A 19,415-nucleotide genomic window follows, 5' to 3' on the forward strand; every position below is an offset into this window, starting at 1 on the left:
TAGAAAATTGCTACAGATTTAAAAAATGTTTATGCACGCTATCATGAAATTTACAAAGAAAAGATAAGACTACCTCGGAAACAAATGAATCTTGAAGCATTTCAGATGAAGAAGCATTTCTGATGAAGAAGATGACTCCTTGTGATTCAACAAATCAACAATGATGATGAAGAATAAACATTCTTTAACATATGTATGAAAAATGATTTCTTTATTACTATAAATTTGCTTGATTTTAAAGGCTATGTTTTCATTTATTTTGATAAATAAATCACTGTTTAAGCGTAAACTATTGTTTTGTTGACCTTTATTTAATATTACTATGGTCAAATTTCATTGTTGAGAACGTAACCCTGTTTCTAACATTACGTCTATGGGAAATAAATTCTTGCTTTACGAGTGTGTGCTAGGAACAAATGAACTCGTAAAGTCAGGAACTACCTGTATATAATTAAACTATAATTGCATATCCATTACAGGATTCAGTAAAAAAACTATTGATGTATTAGGCTAAAATTTGATAAAAACTTGTTTGACAAATTTTAAGGAACATTTCTGTCTTCAGTACAAATAACGAACAAATAATTTGATTACTGAACTGTTAGGTTCAAGGACAGACCATCTAGAGTAGGGAAAAGCCAGTCAACTGCATAGCTGTGTGATAGACTGTGTCATTTTCCAATCACCAAAAGATCAAAAGTGGTTTTACTAAACTCATACTGAGATGTGACTTGGCCATTCATTTGTAAAAGGGTGTGTAAAATTTATTAGATTAAAATGAGTAAAGTAATGAGTACAATTTTCATTTTATATTTTTATTATTTGTTTCTTTATTTATTTTTAGCCCAGTCATGAGTGATAGCCACATATCTGCTGGTAGAATTACCAAAAGGTCGAAGAAAACTATTACACTAGAGATTATATTGGAAGTGAAGATTTAATTCTGGGGAGAAGGCTATGGATATAGGAAAATAATATTTGCTGATGCTATCGAGGCAATGTTAGGTGGGTCGGAAAACTGCTAGCGTGGGGGGGATAAACAGACTAAAAGGTTAACAGTGGCCACAGGCAGAGGCAAAAGTGATTCTTGCGCTGCTTCTATTAGAATGGGCAGCAGACTGGAAAGCAAGGTAATCGAGATTTCCAGGACTGCTGGGAGTCATAGTGGAACAAGTAAATACATGGGCTGTGTTAGGGTGGCTAGGAGCAGGAACAGGTACATGTATACTTGCATGTACTCCAATGCTAGGAGTATAGTTAATAAATTTGATGAGCTTGAAGTACTAGTCAAGACATCAAAGGCAGATATTGTTGAGATATCAGAGATGTGGTGTCACACAGATATAGGCAGTGCAGAGTTGGAATTTGGGGAGTGCAATGTGTATAGTATAGGATATCGCTACAATGGATAAAGGGATGGTTGAGTGGGAGACGACAGAGAGCGGCAATCAATGGACACTGCTCTTCGTGGACAAATGTTATTAGTGGAGTTCCCCAGGGTTCGGTGTTGGGCCCACTGTTGTTTTTTATATTTATAAATGACATTGATGAAGACATATCAGGTTTAATGTCCAAGTTTGCAGATGATACAAAGGTTTACAGGGTTTTTAACAACAGTAATGACAGTATGCTACTCCAACTGGATCTAGATAAGTTGGGAAAATGGGCTGAGAAGTGGAAACTGGAGTTTAACATTGACAAATGCAAAGTACTGCAAATGAGTAGCAATAATTGAAGTGAAATGTGCCAACTGGTGGTGCTACACTCAGGTAAGTGGAAAGTGAAAAAGATCTGGGGGTAATTGTGCAGCCAAATATGAAATTCGCTGATCAGTGCAGATGGGCTGCCAGGGCAAGTCATGAAGCTGATAATCCTGTTATACAAGGCAATGGTCAGGCCACACCTAGAGTACTGAGTACAGGTCTAGAGGCCTCATTTTAGGAAGGATGTAGAGTTGCTAGAACGAGTACAAAGAAGTACAACAAGATTGGTGATGGGAACAAAGGGGTGCTCTTACCAAGAAAGGCTTAAGTTCTGCAAATTGCAGCACCTGGAGAGTAGGCACCTCAAGGTGATCTGATTGAGGTGTTTAAGGCCTTGAATGGGTTAAGTAAGCTAAATGCTGATGGGATCCTTGGTCTTGCTCAGACTAAGAACCTGAGGGGGCACAGTTTCAAATTGAGGAAAGATAGTTGTAGAATAGATGTGCAGAAATTTGCCTTTAGGCGGACCCCGCTTCTTCCACCGACGCCGGCCCCTCACCGCTCCACCGACCGATCGAAAGGACACGGAAATGCTCGTCATTGTCAGTTTGATTGGTGGAACAGGCTTCCATCTTTTGTTGTGGAAGCTAATAGCATAAATAAATTTAAGGCTGAGCTGGACAGGAATTTGGAACGAATGGAGGGATGAAATGGGAGGAGTTTTTTTTTTTTTTTTGGCTGATGCTGCATAAGCTTGCTTTCTTTCATTGTATGCCTCTACTAATGCTAAAGCCTTTGGTTTGACTCCTACAACAGTGAAAACTATTCGAGAATACTGTTAAGCAAAATGGTAATACAGACAAAGGCAAAAAGCTTATTTGATGATCTTAAAAACAAATTAACTTGTGATGATAAGTGCAGTTGTAGTGCTATTTATAAGGAAGAAAAGTTTGAAGGTAGTTAGGGTTGGTTTGAGTGATTTATATTTCATGCATATCATAATTTCACTTAGGGGTGAAGCAGCTAGTGCACATACCGCAGCTGCAGAGCATTTCTCCAAAGGACTAAAAGTGACAATTTGTGAAGGTGGCTATATGCTACAACAAATCTTTAATGTGGAAAAGACTGCCTTATTTTGGAAACATCTACCAACTAAAACTTATATTGCCAAAATTGAGAAATCTGCACAGAGATTTAAAACTAGTAAAGACAGACTTGCTCTTCTTTTAGGTGGAAATGCAGAGGGAAATTTTAAATTTAAACCTTTACTTTTCTATCATTCTGAGAACCTCAAGCTATGAAAGGCTATTCAAACGATTCACTTACTGTCCACTGGAGAGCAAACAAAAAAGCATGGATTACTGCAGTTTTATTTAAAGACTGGGTTTGGAATCATGCTTTTCTAACGAGCTCAAGTTCTGCAAATTGCAATGGCTGGAGACTAGACACCTGCGCAGTGATCTGATTGAGGTGTATAAGGCATTGAATGGGTTGAGCAAGCTGAATTCTGAAGGGATTCTTCCACTTGTTCAGATTACAAACCTAAGGGGTCATAAATTCAAATTAAGGAAAAACAGATGTAGAATAGATGTTCGGAAATTTGCCTTTAGCCAGCAGGTGGTTAATTGCTGGAACAAACTTCCATCTGTCGTTGTGGAAGTTGATAGGTTAAATAAATTTAAGGAGGAACTGGACAAACATTTAGAGGGAATGGTTGTGTGAATTTTTTATTTTTTTTGGCTGATGTTGCATAAGCTCATACACTTGCTTTCTTGCACCACATGCCACTACTAGGCCTTTAAGACATTACTTCTATTGGATAACTCATTGGTCATCCAGTTTAATCTTCATGACTTATCAGAAAACAAAGTTTATTTTTTTGCCTCCTAATACCACTTCATCAATCCAGCCAATGGAATAGGGAGTAATTTCAAATTTTAAAAGTTATTACCTCCAAAGTACATTTAAAGAGCATCTAAATGCTGCTAATGGACAAGATTAGCCTAATATTCAGAAATTTTGGAACATATTTAGCATAACAAATGCCAGACACGTGGAATGAGGTGAATTTTTTTTTTTGTTTTGTTTTTCGGTAGTTGTTGGCGCATCGGCTTCTGTGGCCATAATGCACCTCCCAAGGTTTTTACAGTACTTTGATCCAAGCCCAAGGCGGGATTCGAACCCACAACCTTTGGGTTGCCAGGCAGGCACTTTACCCACCTGGCTAGCCCGGTCGGTGGAATGAGGTGAAATCTTCATGTATGAATGTTCATTCATACATGAAGATTCATCAAGAAATAGCTAACTTAGCTAGACCATCTAACTTCGATGGAATGGATGAGAGTCACATAGTTGAATTGTCTGCCTCACATAATCAAAAAATAAGCAACAAAGAATTAAAGATAATGGATTTACAACAGCTAATGAGCAATACAGTTCGGAAGAAAATTCCTATGCAACTAACTTTAACTTTAAAATGAATCTCTAAAGTCCTGAGTTTGATTGACAAAGCTATTGCGAGTTTTATGAATGACAATCCTAACAGTCATCAAACTTCACAAGTAGCAGAGGAAATAGAGAATGATATCAGTTGCTACAAGGAAATTTACATGGCCAAAAAAAAAATGGTGGCATTCAGCAGAATTTAGATAAATATTTGAAGCTAAAAGAATAGGAAGGCATCTCAGCCTACAGATTCAATCTGAGAAAATTAGTTCCTCATAAAATTGAGTTGTTCTTTTATATTTGAAAAGTAAAAGATTTTTTCCTATTTATTTCAATTCATTCTTTTATTTCATAATTGAGAAGGAAACCAGGATTAATTTAAAATTTCTTAAAAATTGCACTGCCAATACCTATCTTCAATATATCAATGGTTTCTTATGGAAAATTGTATTTCGATTTGCTTCATTTCAGTTTGCATCATGTCTTTTAAGAAGATAACTCCGATGCCAAAATGATAACTTCGAAAATTTAAGATGATAACTCCAAAAACATTTACCTCCTATGCCGATTACAAAATCCATTTTACTTACATCAGTCATGCTTAATATTTGCATTTATATCAGTCACCACACTGCTTTTATTGTTTAAATAAAAACATTTTCTGTTTTAACTTAAACTTCTATCATTTGTAATTGTAATACTGATTTCTTGCAAGAGATATTTGGAAAAGGAATTCACTTCTGTAAAAAGACAAATTCATGCTGGCCCTTTATTTTAAGCATCACAAAATTATTCATATGTTTATTTGGAACCTGTACTCTCACTACAGCTGTAAGTCATATACAGGGTGATTCACTACCAGTGCGTCAAACTTGCAGGAGGTGTAGGGGGGGCACAAAGATGAATCGGAATCACATAGCATTGCAGGGTCCGAAATGCCTTCGTCATGCGGTAGAGAATGTTGAACGGGAGGTCGCATGAACAGCGATCCCACTGGAAGTCAGCATTTGCAAACCATTTCTGCTGAAGAAACCAAGTAGAAAAAGTCCTCCGGAGTGGATAATCTGCAAGCTCCAATGATTGGACACGTTGCAGATAGTATGAACTCATTTGGTTTGTTGACAGTATCCTCCATACAGTGGATTCGGAAATACCCAATCGTTGGCCTATCGCTCGAGTACTCGTACTCGGATTGCCTTCTGCAAGACGTAGGACATTCTCCTCATTGTCTGGCGTCCTCGTCGTTCGCTCTCGATTCATGGTACCTCTCATGAAACAACCAATCTCGCGTAACCTTCTGTGCACACGTGCGAAAATCGTATGATGAGGAGCACGCCAGTGCGGGAAACGTTCCTGGTACAAGTGCAGAGCGGCGCGCCCGTTACAGTCTGCAGCTCCATATGCGAGGTGCATGTCGGCCAGTTCAACATTTGAATACTCGTCCATCCTACTTCCTCGGGAACCGGTTCGCAAATGCTGACTTCCAGCGGGATTGCTGTTCACGCAACCTCCTGTTCAACGTCCTCTACCACATGACGAAGGCATTTCGGACCCTGCAATGCTATGTGATTCCAATTCGTCTTTGTGCCCCCTACACCTCCTGCAAGTTTGTCGCACTGGTAGTGAATCACCCTGTATACTTGAAAAGTAAGAACTTTTTTTAAGACTTAGAAAGTAATGCCAATAATCACTTTGAAAACCACACCTCTCAATTACATGTTGTTGTTGTTGGAGGTTTATTGGCACAAGGGCCTCCTGGACCAAATTGTGCCTGTTCATGTATCACTTGTGACTAGTTCTTCAATATTATTGTGCTTAGAGATTAATATATAAATTTATGCAACTCAATTAGTAGTTTGTCAATGTTAAGAATGTGCGATAAGGTTAACAGTTCCTGCAAGCTGAATAGAGAGGTAAAACTGGATTTCTGAATATCTGACTGTTGGGGACATTCAATAACGAGTTTCTGTATATTGGCTGGGAATCACTGAATGAACACAGAGGAGGATTCTCTCCCATAAGTAATAAAAAAGATGAGTTGGACAGAAATTGCCAATACAGAGTCTCACCAGAATCACTTTTCTGTTTTACCTGAAACTAGATGGCAACAACTGTGGTTCATTTTATTTTATTTATTTATATTTTTTTTTTATTTGCAAGACTTTGTTATTGCCTTGACTTTGCTACAAATGGGACCAGTGATTCCTGCATACTGTTTTAATAACACTTGTAATCTGTAGGGCACTTTCAGGTGATGGATGGTCTGGAGCCAGGTTATTTAGCAGTACAATCTGTATGTTCAATCCCTGGAATGCCAACACAACCCAGTATCCAGCAACAGGTGGACATTTGGTTGGCTGGATGTTCGGATGTGGCATAACCTAGATCAGATCTGCTTCAGGATGGGATAAGAGGAAGAAAAAATATACTGAATGGCAGTAATGCAGTTAAGGATTCTGTACATATTATAGCTTGGTTGATGTGGCAATTACTTATGCTAGTTTTATCGCATACAATTCTGCAGTATAAATACTGTATTCTTTGGGAAGAGACATCACTACTGTGAAAGAAAGTGCTGCAGCATCCACTTCTGCATCTGTTTTAAAGCCATCAGTAGTACAGATAGGTATCAGATTGGTGCAGAATCAGATTGTTGCCGAAAGTTGTGGTTTGATAAGAAACATTTTGCCATCATTGAAAAAATCATCCCAAGGTGAAAATAGAAACCAGGGAGATTCTGCAGTAACATTTTGGAGGATGCTGGAGATAAATGTTCCAACTGGTGTACCAATCAAAGTCTTATAGGCCAGTTTTAATTCAGTTTACTATGGCATAACATACATATTGAGAATTAAATAAGTACACCGAAATGCAGCAAGATGAAATACTTCTAATTTTTGTTGCATAGTTACACAGTGGGCTTTTCCTCCTGAGATGATGAGGGGATTCATTTGCCTCAATATATAGGCTGTGGACAAGAGATGTTCTGAAAGTTCCCAAAATTGTCCTAAGAGCACTATGGTAGATAGCAGATGGTCACAATAAAAAACTTTTTCTATCAGAATCATAGACAGGTGATCTAAGCAGGATATAATTAAAAATAAACTAAAAATATTTACCACCCTACAAGATGAAAAACTGAAAAAAATTTTAACATCCTAAAAGCAAAAAAAAAAAACTGAAAAAAATTGACATCCTAAAAGCTGTTTCTGCTATATCCCCACAACATAGCAGAGACAGCTTCTAGGATATTGAATTTTTTTTAGACAAGATAATCTGAGCTGAAAAATTAAGCCTATTATCTAGCACTAAGCTGAATAATCAAAAGTTGTTAGAAAGCAGAATCATATTGTTTTTTTATATATATATTTCTGAATCACAGTGCAGTTTGCATTTTTTAAAGAAGATTACAGTAAATTTTTGTTACACAATGCAATGGTCATTTTGCGGAGCCTATGATTCTGTTTTTACTATAGAATGTTGAAGTTGCCTTTAAATGGTGTTCATAGTTTGTGTGACTGACAAGAAATGAGATCATCTGCATACATATGCATATGACTCAACTCTATTTGAGATCTCCTGTGTCATATCAGTAACTCTTGTGGCAAATAATGTTGCATCAAGGATGGAATCCTGTGGGATATACTCATCTCAAACAAGCAATTTGAATAGACTGATAACAGAATTGATAATGATAACTGCCTAACCTGATATTTGTCTTTGGTTTTGTATAAATTGGGGTAACTGATATCTCAATCCAAAATAACATAAATCTTGAAGGCACAACATGGGGTATCAAAAGCTTTTTTGATATTGAGGTTGACCATTATCAGATGTTGTCTCTTTATGAAAGTATTGCAGACATTTGCTTCTACACTAATCATCATGTCTGAAGTGGACTAATCCTTCTGAAACCTATATTAATTACAGTTTAATAAATTTTAAGTTTCCAGGAACCAGGTGCAATGCCTGTGAACCATTTTTCCCCATTTTTCCAAAAAAAAATGGTTCTCAATGCATTTTTTTCCAGTTTTACCTCTCTATTCAGTTTGCAGGAACTGTTAACCTTTGCCTAAACAGCTGGTAAGTGAAACAGACTGTAATTATGTACAAGGAATGGTCCTTTCTGGCTTCAGAAAGGCTAGGACAGTGGAATGACGCCAGGGTCGGGGATAAGAATTTTCTAAAAATATTAATTATCAAATTTTAACAATGAATTTTTTTCACTGATGTTTAGCTTTTTTAACATTATGCAGTAGACATCATCTGGTCCAGCGGCACTATTCAATGATTCAGAGATTCTTGGAGTTCTATATGTAAATGGCTAGTTATGTGCAAGCAGTACCATAGTAGCGAAATTCATTTTGTGTTATTCTGTACATGCTTTAATATGTTCAAAGATTGAATTGTAAACAGATATGGCTGACATACTGATTTGGCTAAAGCATTCACTATTTCTAATGGGGGGGGGAGGAACTCCTGTACTTCCCAGTTTAGTATCGAAGTCGAAGACTGCACATAACTGTCACTGAGTATTTGATTTTTCTCTATATAAGCCTTGTGTATGTATCCTAGTTAATCAATGAAACAAAACTGATCCAGGAGACTCTTCACTTTTCTTCATATCTGCCAGGCTTTGGCTTTAAGTCCTTTATAGTTAATGAGATTGCTAGTCATAGGATGTTGGTGAAACTTGTTCCATGCTCTATTTTTTTTTTTTTTCCCTGTTTAGCATGCATTCCTGATTCCACCAAGGATTATTGTGTTTATGTTTTCCTATTAAAGACACTGTATTATAGCAGCAACTTCTAAAATCTGAGTGGTAATATAGTTGGTAACATCATGTACGTATAAAAAAGGAATTCTAAATTGCCTCTCTGGTCAATAGTAGGGCAGCCCCATAGCAGATGACAAGCAATGAAATCCCTGAGTAAGCAGAAGGGGGTATGGCAGCTGATCTATTAGTTTCAAAATCTTTTGGACAGCACAAAAAATTATGAGGAGATATATAGAAGCTATTGTAAGAAAGATACCAATTACACTACTAGACAAGTTTTGAAAGGAATGTGTTTGGATGGAATATTCTTTCTAAGAAGAACCAACAATCTTCTTCAGATTAACAATTCAGTGTTTCTGTCTAATCTAAAGATTGTATAATTTTTATGACAGGAGGGATGTGAATTTAAATAGGTAGAAAGCCTGCTGGAGCATAACTGACTGATAAGATCATTTAAGTCATTAGATGCACCACAAAAGCCTCTACAATTCCATTGAGGGATTCTTTCTACTATTTCGTTTTAAGAGTGGATGTTGGATCTGAAGAAGTAGATTGTTTTATAGAAAAGCAAGCAGAATCTCCATGTCATCATCCAAAGAAGCTTTAAACTTCATTATTTGGCTCATTTGGTTCATCTATATCCATTCCACTGATCTGGAATACTGTAGTTTGGTAGTTTCTGGCACTTCCAATTTAACATCTTTGGAAGGGGGGGGGGAATCCATAGGAACGTTGATAGGGGTGTTACTGGCTTGTTCAGACGTTTGTTGTGTTTTGCACTGTTTGGAACTGGAAAGCAAGAAATATGCCTATTAGCAATGGAAGTGTCTAGAGGAAAGGATACCTTTGTTCAAACACCAACCAACTATAAATGTTCAGCAGCTGTTGCATATCAACACTTTAATTGGTTATTGTTGTTGGTGGTGGTGCTTTAATTGGTTATTGTTGTTGGTGGTGGTGGTATTGAGCTTACTGACACAAGGGCTACTGAGGCCAAATTGTGTCTGCTCATAGTTTACTTATTGGTAAAGTATTGATACAGATGTTAATTTATATATTCGTGTACAGCTTTGACACTATTCGGATTATCTGTTTTCTTGCCTCTGAGTACATGACCACTTTTCTACTTTGTATTTCTGGATTTTTTTCCCCTTGCCTCCATAGTTTACATGTTCTCATGGAAGCCACATTGCTTTCCTTGATATTTGGACAGTCAAGGGATGTTGTGGTGTAGTCAATTTGGCTGTTTTCTTATATCCATAAATAGCACATAATGCTTCACTGCAACATTCATTCAGTTTGGGAATGGCTGTGTTTCTGGCACTTGTAGAACCTGATGGAGTTTGAGATATGTGATCAGACAGCAATGAAGATAACCTACTTTCACTGATGTTGGCAAATTAAGAAGAAAGCTAAATGTGAGAATAACGCACCTTGCAGGGACAAGACTGCAATCTTTTCGAGTCACGGTTCACTTATAAAAGATATGAGGTATAAAAAATTCTCACTGGGAGATGCAACAAGAATCAGAAGCAACACAAATAGGAAATCTTGGAGTGTAAGAGAAAAATTTGATTTCTCATGAGGTTTATCTTCAGGAAGTGTACTATATGTTAATGGAATAAATTACCTTCCAAGGCAGTGAACAGAAAGTTTGGTAACGTTGAAGGAGAAAATAGAATATGGTGAGTGATTAAAAAGTACATCATTTGACCATTTTAATACTATTGTGGCATTATAAGATTTTTGGTGGGAAACTTAAAAGAGGAAACACACAGAACTATTATGGTAGCTAAAAGCAATGGTAAATTTGTTTCAACCTAAAATTGTCCCAATTCGTCATATAGAAACTTTGATTATATAAAGTTTGGGTGGGGGATGTACAGGATCTACAATGCCTACTACTAGAATTGGCTATAAAAACCATAGGGAATAAGAGAAAGTTTGAGCTGGATGAACTGTTTGGCCATGATTGGCAAGTTCACACATAACACTATCCAGGATATATGACGAACGGTTCAGAGTCAAGTTAATAAGTTTATGACACGTTTTCTTTGCTCTTTATATGACTGACAACCAAGAGCCACAGACCTGTCAAGATTGCATGGGGGGTTCACAAGCAGCCTATGCTAAACAGCTATCAGGCAATGCCCATTTAACACCACATTAAAAGAGCTTCCACTGCACATTGAGCTTTTAATTGAAAAAAACACATCCTATTAAACAAAGGATCACCAGAAGATCACCTATTCTGATATATTGAAGTTCTAATTGCATCACACAAGTAGGATATACAAAATAAATACTGAAGTTCACTCTTGTACTTGATCATATGAAGTTTGATTAGACCTGTCAAGTAGGTTTAATAACAATCCAAATGAGCGGCAAAAAAAAAAGTTTAACTGTCCATTAATCACTGAATGCATGACAGCAATGGCAAGATTTGTCGTGATGTTTCCAAGGAACCTTCCATTTTCTACAAATCAAGAAATTGACATACACAACAAAAAACATTAATCCAAGCTTTAACTGATGAAATTCAATTGATGTATACATTTGCCTATTTCACTTCTTCTATATAAGTGAGAAGCTGAAAATAGTAAATTCTGAATTCACTAATGAAAGTATACATTCCCTGACCTTTAATATTCACTTTAACAGTAAACAAGCATACAAGTAATTATTAAAATAAAGGTGAAAGGATACAGAGTTTCTTTCCTGTATTGTTTAATGCAAAAATATAGCCACCTATCAACTGTATGTCCTGCACAGGGAGTTCATCATCACTAACATAACAGGACAAAGTAACAACTGGATCACAAGGATATTTTACCAAAGGCAAAAACAATGAAATTACTAACATCTTGTCTATAATTAAAATTAATTCCTTTACTGAGATGGACAGTATATTAATTAAGGTATCTTCATTTAAACCTGGAAAAAAAATATATACATTCTATAATAATATACAATATATATTATTAAAAATAATATATAAAATTCTGAAACATATAAGAAAATAAAGAAAAGACACTAGAACTACACAAAATATCAAAAACAATATTTTAATATCTGGTACATAAACACAAATGATTGAATATACCTGCTGACACCAGGAGTTCTGGTGTCAGCAGGTATATTCTATACTGTTCTTGTTTATATGCCGTATAAACAAGAACTATACATGCCGGCATGACCACCAGGTCAGTGGAGTTTACAATAAATCAATCAACACAAATGTTAAATGTATTTAGCAGTCACGAGTTTGAACCTTTTTGAACCTGGGTCCACTGAAAGAGCATGTGCTACTGCACACATGCCCTGGTCCTGCAACATTTTTGAAAAAGTAATGTGTCACCATGGTAGTGACCAAATAAATTAACAGCCCTATGTCAGGGCTGTTAATTTATTTGGTCACTACCATAGTGACACATTACTTTTTCAAAAATGTTAGCAAAATCTCAAGAGAGAAGGAAATTTTCAACAAAGTCAACATTTAAAAAATCACAAGAACAAAATCAAAATCACAACCTACGTGAATTCACAGGATTTTTTTACATCACCAATTTATAAAATTAGCTAAGGATTAATGTGTTCACCAGTGGACATTTATTATGTATCCTTAACTAATTTATTATGTATCCTTAACTCTTTTTGCACCATGCTTGTTGCTCTTTTCTATGTCCTACACCTTGTACCACAGATATTTGATCCACAGATTCACTTCCTTCTTTTTAAACGAGACTTCATACCCTCAGGATGTGGCTTAAACATTGTTTTATACAATGGGAATAATCACCTCCTTGTCGATAAAATTCCGGCATATCACTGACAGAATCCCATGAGCTGTCATAGCAGCCTGTCTTATTGCCCAGAGAACTTTATGTCAGACTGTACAATTACCTCTAGGTAGGGTGACCATACGTCCCAGTTTAGCTAGGAGAGTCCCAGATTTCACACTGTTGTCCTGGCAAGGTTAGTATGTATTCTGGTTAAAAACATTTTTATTTCAACTGTAAATTTTTTATTGATCTTTTCCTGTTCCATATAGAATAATTAACACTAAATTCCTAAGGAATTTATGGCTTCTGAATTACTTAATAATAGAATTAAACACAAATGTCGAATATTACAGAAACAATTTATGGAATAAATAATCATGCTATACTAAATGTCAAACAGCAGTACTATCTATTACATAAGTTCAAAATTCGAGATTTATAAAATTTTTTGATTTAAATCAAAAAATTTTAACTGCATTTTATCTAATTGCATTTGATTTTTTGTAATGATTACCACTGAACTAACAGAAATAAAAAAAATCATTGAGTTCTTTTCTTTTCATTTATAAAATCATCAACATCATCAGCCATTTTCAATCCACTGCAGGATGAAGGCCTCTCCAGCAACTTTCCAGTTCCTTCTGTTTTGTGCAATGGCCATCCATTTACTACCCACAAACTCATGAATTTCATCTGTCCATCTCCACCATTGTCTTCTAGGTTTTCTTCTAGCTCCTCTTGGGTACCATTCTGTTATTTTCTTAGTCCATCTGTCATCATGCCTTCAAGCTATGTGTCCTGCCCAAGGCCATTTTAGTTCTTTAGTTTTGATAAGAATGTCCTTTACTTGAGTTTGCTGCCTAATCCATGTATTTCTCTTCTTATCTAACAGTCTGATTCCCAATATAATTCATTCCATTCTTCGCTGTGTAGTTCTCAGCTTCTCTTCCATTCTTTTTGTGAGTGCCAAAGTTTCACTTCCATAAGTCATGGTGGGGAGTATACATTGGTTCATTATTTTACGTTTCAGACAAACTGGGATATTGCTCTTCAGTATGTGACTATATTTCCTGAATGCTATCCAAAAATTTGTTCTTCTCTTGACTTCCAGCCATTTATCATTATTACAGATAATAACTTGTCCCAGATGAGTATATGACTCCACCTTTTCAATTACTGCTCCTTTAATCATTACGTCCCTTTCTATAGCATACTTTTTTTTTTTTTTTTTTTGTTCACCACTTTTGTTTTTGCCATATTCATCTTTAGTCCAAAATCCTTACTAACTGTGCATAACTGATTAAGATTTTCCTCTAATTCTTTGGGATTGTGGCTTATGATCACAATGTCATCTGCAAATCGTAGATGGTTTAGGTACTCTCCATTCATATTGAATCCTTTCTGCGACCAGTCTAATCTTCTAAAAGCTTCCTCAAGGGCAGCAGTAAACAGCTTCAGAAATATTGTGTCTTCTTGTCGAACTCCTTTCTCGATTTTAAATTTCCTACTGTCTTTGTCTAGTCTAATAAAGGAGGTAGCATTCTCATATATTTTCTTCAAAATCATAATATGTGGGGTATCTATGCCTTGTCTTTCCAGTGCCTGAAACATTGCCTTATGCCGTATGGAGTCAAAAGCCAGACATGTGTTTTATATTCATTTGCTTTCTCATTAGCTGTGATATTACATGAAGATGATCCATAGTTGAGAATCCTGTCCTAAAGCCAGCTTGCTCTTTCGGTTGATTTTCATCAAGTATTCTTTCTAATCTGTTAGTAATGACCCTTGTGAACAACTTGTAGATGTGGGATAACAAGCTAATTGGTCTATAATTTCCAATTTCTGATTTATCTCCTTTCTTATGCAGCAAAACTGTGATTGAATTATTCCACTGCTTAGGCATCACACCTTTTCTAATGCACTTTGTGAAGAGCCTTGCCAGTTTTTGTGTTATTATTATTTTTTTTTTTTATGTGAACCCCAAACACGAGAGGTATTAGAACCTATAGTACTTAGTACCGTGCTTGGGTTGGAGATTGTGAAGACGAAAGAAGATATTTGTTGACATTGGACTTGAACTTCTGTAGATTGTAATTTTCAGGAAATATGTATGAAGGAAGGTTGTTCCAGAAAACGGCAGTTGAATGAATAAATGAGGAAGATAAAAAGTGGGTTTGAAGTTGGACAGTAAATGGATGTTGGCTGGTGGCGGCACGTGTTCAGACTGTTTTGAAAGAGAGAGCGGGAATTATAGAAGCTAATTCAGAAGAACAGTGCCCATGGAAGTATCTGTAGAAGAGGCATGCAGCAGAAACAGTGCGTCTATGAGACAGCGAGCGGAGAGACTCTGTTAGAGATGAATCATTAATTAACCTAACTGCCCTCTTCTGAATGGAATCAAGAAGCCTGAGAGAGGTTTTGGGGGCACCACCCCAGATGTGGGAACAATATTCCATGGCAGGGCGGATTTGCGATTTATACAGAGTGAGCAGCTGTTTGGAAGAAAAGTAATGCCGGGAGCGAAAGAGAAAACCAAGTTTTTTAGATGCAGAGGAAGCAATATTTGTAATGTGCTTGTGCCAAGAGAGATTAGAAGTCAGGGTAATCCCCAAAAGAGATATATCCTTTTGCCTAGAAATTGGAGTGTCACTAAAGATAAGCATAGGAGCAGAAGAATCCTTTTTGCGAGATATAAGACAAGACTGAGTTTTAGAAGGGTTGAAATCAACTAAGTTGTCTTTGCCCCACTGGAGAATTACCTGAAGATCGGCATTTAAGGAATTGGTAGCAGATTTTCGAGAAGTTGAAGCTGATTGAGCAGGACAAGGTTTCTCGAAATGGAAAGTTGAATGCAATGTGCTATCATCGGCAAAACTATGGATAGGATTTCCAGTCAATGGAAGAAGGTCACTGATATACAAGAGGAAAAGAGTGGGGAAAAGAACTGAACCTTGGGGGACACCGGCATTAGTGGAGAAGTTAGAAGACAGAGAGCCATCAACCATCACCCTCAGTGAGCGATCAGAGAGAAAACAGGATAACCAATTACTAAAAACAGTTGGCAAACCATAAGATGGAAGCTTGTTTAGAAGACCTTTATGCCAAACACGATCAAAAGCCTTTGAGATGTCAAGAGCAACTACTTGTGTTTCACCGAACCTTTCCATTGAATTAGTCCATAAATGGGTAACATAAGCCAGAATATCACCAGTGGATCGACACTGACGGAATCCATACTGGCGATCGTTGATCAGACGGAAGGTTTCTAGGTAGTTTAAGAGTTGGCGGTTAATTGATTTCTCCATTACTTTAGAAAGAGTAGAAGTAATTGCAATGGGACGATAATTGGATGGGAGGGATTTGTCACCCTTTTTAGGAACTGGCTGGATATGAGCAAATTTCCAAGCAGAAGGAAAAACACCTTTAGAATAAGAAAGTGAAAAAAGGTGGCAAAGAATAGGAGTAAGTTCAGGAGCACAGGTTTTGAGAACAAGTGGAGAAATACCATCAGGTCCTGGAGCTTTCTTAGCATCAAGATTCATCAAAATCCTTCTGATATCCTTTTGACGGAAGACCACAGGAGGCATTAAATGGAGTGTGTTGGGAATGGTGGGAGGTGTTTTACCAAGATCATTAATACATGAGCTGGAAGAAAAATGGGATGCCAGCAGGTCAGCTTTATCCTTGGCTGAAGTGACAACAGAACCATCTGGTTTGGACAGAGGTGGGAGCAGAGATGGGCAAAAGTTGCGGCCAATAGCTTTGGCAAGAGACCTGAATGCTCAGCTACCATTAGGGCAAGAAGCAAGTTTTCTACTCTTAGCCTGTTCAAACTCTAGTTTGGACTGATTAATAACTGCTTTACAATTGTTGCGAGCTTTGGTGTAAGCAGAAAATGAAACTGAAGAATTAGAAACAAGCCAATTACGATGTGCAACATTCTTTTCTTGGACAGCCTTAGCACATTTATTGGAAAACCAAGGTTTAGATAAAGGACAAAATTTTAAAGTGGAGTGTGGGATAAAGGATTCCATTCCTACAAGAATAATTTCACTGACACGATCTGAGCAAACGTTGACATCAGAACTTTTGAAACAGTAATCCGACCAAGGAAAAGAAGAAAAGAAATCTCGCAGGTCATCCCATTTTGCATTCTTGTAATGCCAATGTCTCTTCCTCTCTTCAATGTCTCTTCTTGTTATGTCTCATCCTCCCAATTTTAACAAGTCTGCAGTAACTTCATCTTCCCCCAGGGCTTTCTGATTCTTCAATGCAAGTTCTACCTCATCAGGAAGAATATCGGGTATGTCTACGTGTTGCTAATTTGTGATCCATCTTCCCCACTGCTGGCATCATTCCCTCACTATTTGTATAATTCTATATAGTAGTCTTCTGCTATTTGAATTATGCCTTCTCTGCTATTTATAAGTACACCATCGCTATTCTTCAGTTTCAGTATCATTTGTCTTTATGTATTACTGCTCATGGCTGCTGATTTAAGTCCTCTGCTTTCCCTTAATGCTTGTTCTACTTTACTTGTGTTAAATCTTCTTATGTCCTCTCTGAGTCTCTTTCTAATGGCTTTGCATAATTCAGTATACTCAATTTTCTCCTTGTCAGTGTTTATCTTGCTCTTCATTTGTCGCCTTCGAGTCATCATAATAAGTGTTTCTTGAATAATTTTTTCTTCTTTGGATTTCTTTTTCCCTATAGATTTCTTGGGCTTTATCACTTTCTGAAATTTGTAATATTCCTCGTCGATATCTTGGTCCTGAGCAGTCTGCAGAAGCTCAAACTTATTCGTTCCAGTACATACTGCTTTTTCTCATCTTCTGTTATCTCAAAGACCTTTGTATTATTTACTCAAGTCAGTTTTTTCCTTTCCTCCATCTATGTCAAGTGTACATCTTACCATTCTGTGATCACTTCCAACATTTATCTTATTCAGGACGGTAACATCATTCACGATATATCTTCTGTTAGTGAGGATGAAGTTGATTTCACTAGTTGTTAATCCATTTGGACTCTTCCGTGTCCACTTTCTGTTTACCCTTTTCTTGAAAAAAGTGTTCATTACTGACAATCCTTGAGATTCTGCAAATTCCACAAGTCTTTCACCTCTTTCATATCTTTCACCAATTCCAAAATTTCCTATAGTTCCCCTTTCTGCACTGTTTTGTCTCTTTCCAGCCTTAGCATTGAAGTCCCCCATAATAATAACGTAGTGGGTTTTCTGCTCATTTAGAAGACTCTCAATTTCGGTGTACATTTCTTCAACTTCTTCATCATCATGGCTCGACGTTGGTGCATAAATCATTATAACCTTTAGCTTGTACCTCTTAGAAATCTTGAGTATTATTCTTGGCACCCTTGGTGATGTACTTTTGAATTCCAAAATGTTGTTTTTTATATCTTTCTGGACCAGAAAGATCAACTAAGTTGTCTTTGCACCACTGGAGAATTACCTGGAGATCAGCATTTAAGGAATTGGTAGCAGATATTTGAGAAGTTGAACTGATTGAGCAGATCAAGGTTTCTCAAAATGTAAAGTGGAATGCAATGTGCTGTCATCGGCAAAACTATGGATAGGATTTCCAGTCAATGGAAGAAGGTCATTAATATACAAGAGGAAAAGACTGGGGGAAAGAACTGAACCTCGGGGACACCAATATTAATGGAGAAGTTTAGAAGACAGAGAGCCATCTACCATCACCCACAGTGAGCGATCAGAGTGAAAACTCAATAACCAATCACAAAAAACTGTTGGTAAACAATAAGATGGAAGCTTGTTTAGAAGACCTTTATGCCAAAGACGATCAAAAATCGTTGAGATGTCAAGAGCAACTGCTTATGTTTCACTGAACTTTTCCATTGAATTTGTCCATAAATGGGTAACATAAGCCAAAATATCACCAGTGCATCGACACTGATGGAATCCATACTGGCGATCATTGATCAGACGGAAGGTTTCTAGGTAGTTTAAGAGATGGCAGTGAATTGATTTCTCCATTACTTTAGAAAGAGTAGAAGTAATTGCAATGGGACGATAACTGGATAGGAGGGATTTGTCACCTTTTTTAGGAACTGGCTGGATATGAGCAAATATCCAAGCAGAAGGAAAAACACCTTTGGAATAAGAAAATGAAAAAAAGGCAGCAAAGAACAGGAGTAAGTTCAGGAGCACAGGTTTTGAGAACAAGTGGAGAAATACCATCAGGACCTGGAGCTTTCTTAGCATCAAGATTTGTTAAAATCCTTCTGACATCCTTTTGATGGAAGACCACAGAGGCATTGAATGGGGTATGCTGGGAATGGTGGGATGTGTTTTACCAAGATCATTAATGCATGAGTTGGAAGAAAAATGGGATGCTAGCAGGTGAGCTTTTTCCTTGGCTGAAGTGACAACAGAACCATCTGGTTTTGACAGAGGGGAGCAGAGATGGGCAAAAGTTATGGCCAATAGTTGGCAAGAGACCAGAATGCTCGGCTATTATTAGGGCAAGAAGCAAGTTTTCTGCTCTTTGCCTGTTCATAATTTAGTTTGGACTGATTAATAACTGTTTTACAATTTTTGTAAGCTTTGGTGCAGGCAGAAAATGAAACTGAAGAATTAGAAACAAGCCAATTATGATATGCAACATTCTTCTCCTGAATAGCCTTGCACTTTCATTGGAAAATCAAGGTTTAGATAGAGAACTAGATTTTAAA

The 19,415-nt window shown here is 36.9% G+C and overlaps 1 protein-coding gene across 1 annotated transcript in view; it reads right to left on the minus strand.

Annotated features, from left to right (window-relative positions):
* Window positions 1-11,787, minus strand: part of LOC150089271 (spatacsin-like) — a 542,060-nt gene extending 530,273 nt beyond the window's left edge. Inside the window, exon 1 of the mRNA XM_090389930.1 lies at window positions 11,632-11,787. The gene's annotated coding sequence lies outside the window, so the exon portion shown is untranslated. The remainder of the gene's footprint in view (window positions 1-11,631) is intronic.
* Between the last annotated feature and the right edge of the window lie 7,628 nt (window positions 11,788-19,415).

This window comes from Mastigoproctus giganteus, chromosome 2 (assembly GCF_048544385.1).
Source record: "Mastigoproctus giganteus isolate SK-2022 chromosome 2, ASM4854438v1, whole genome shotgun sequence".
Classification (NCBI taxonomy): Eukaryota; Metazoa; Arthropoda; class Arachnida; order Uropygi; family Thelyphonidae; genus Mastigoproctus; species Mastigoproctus giganteus.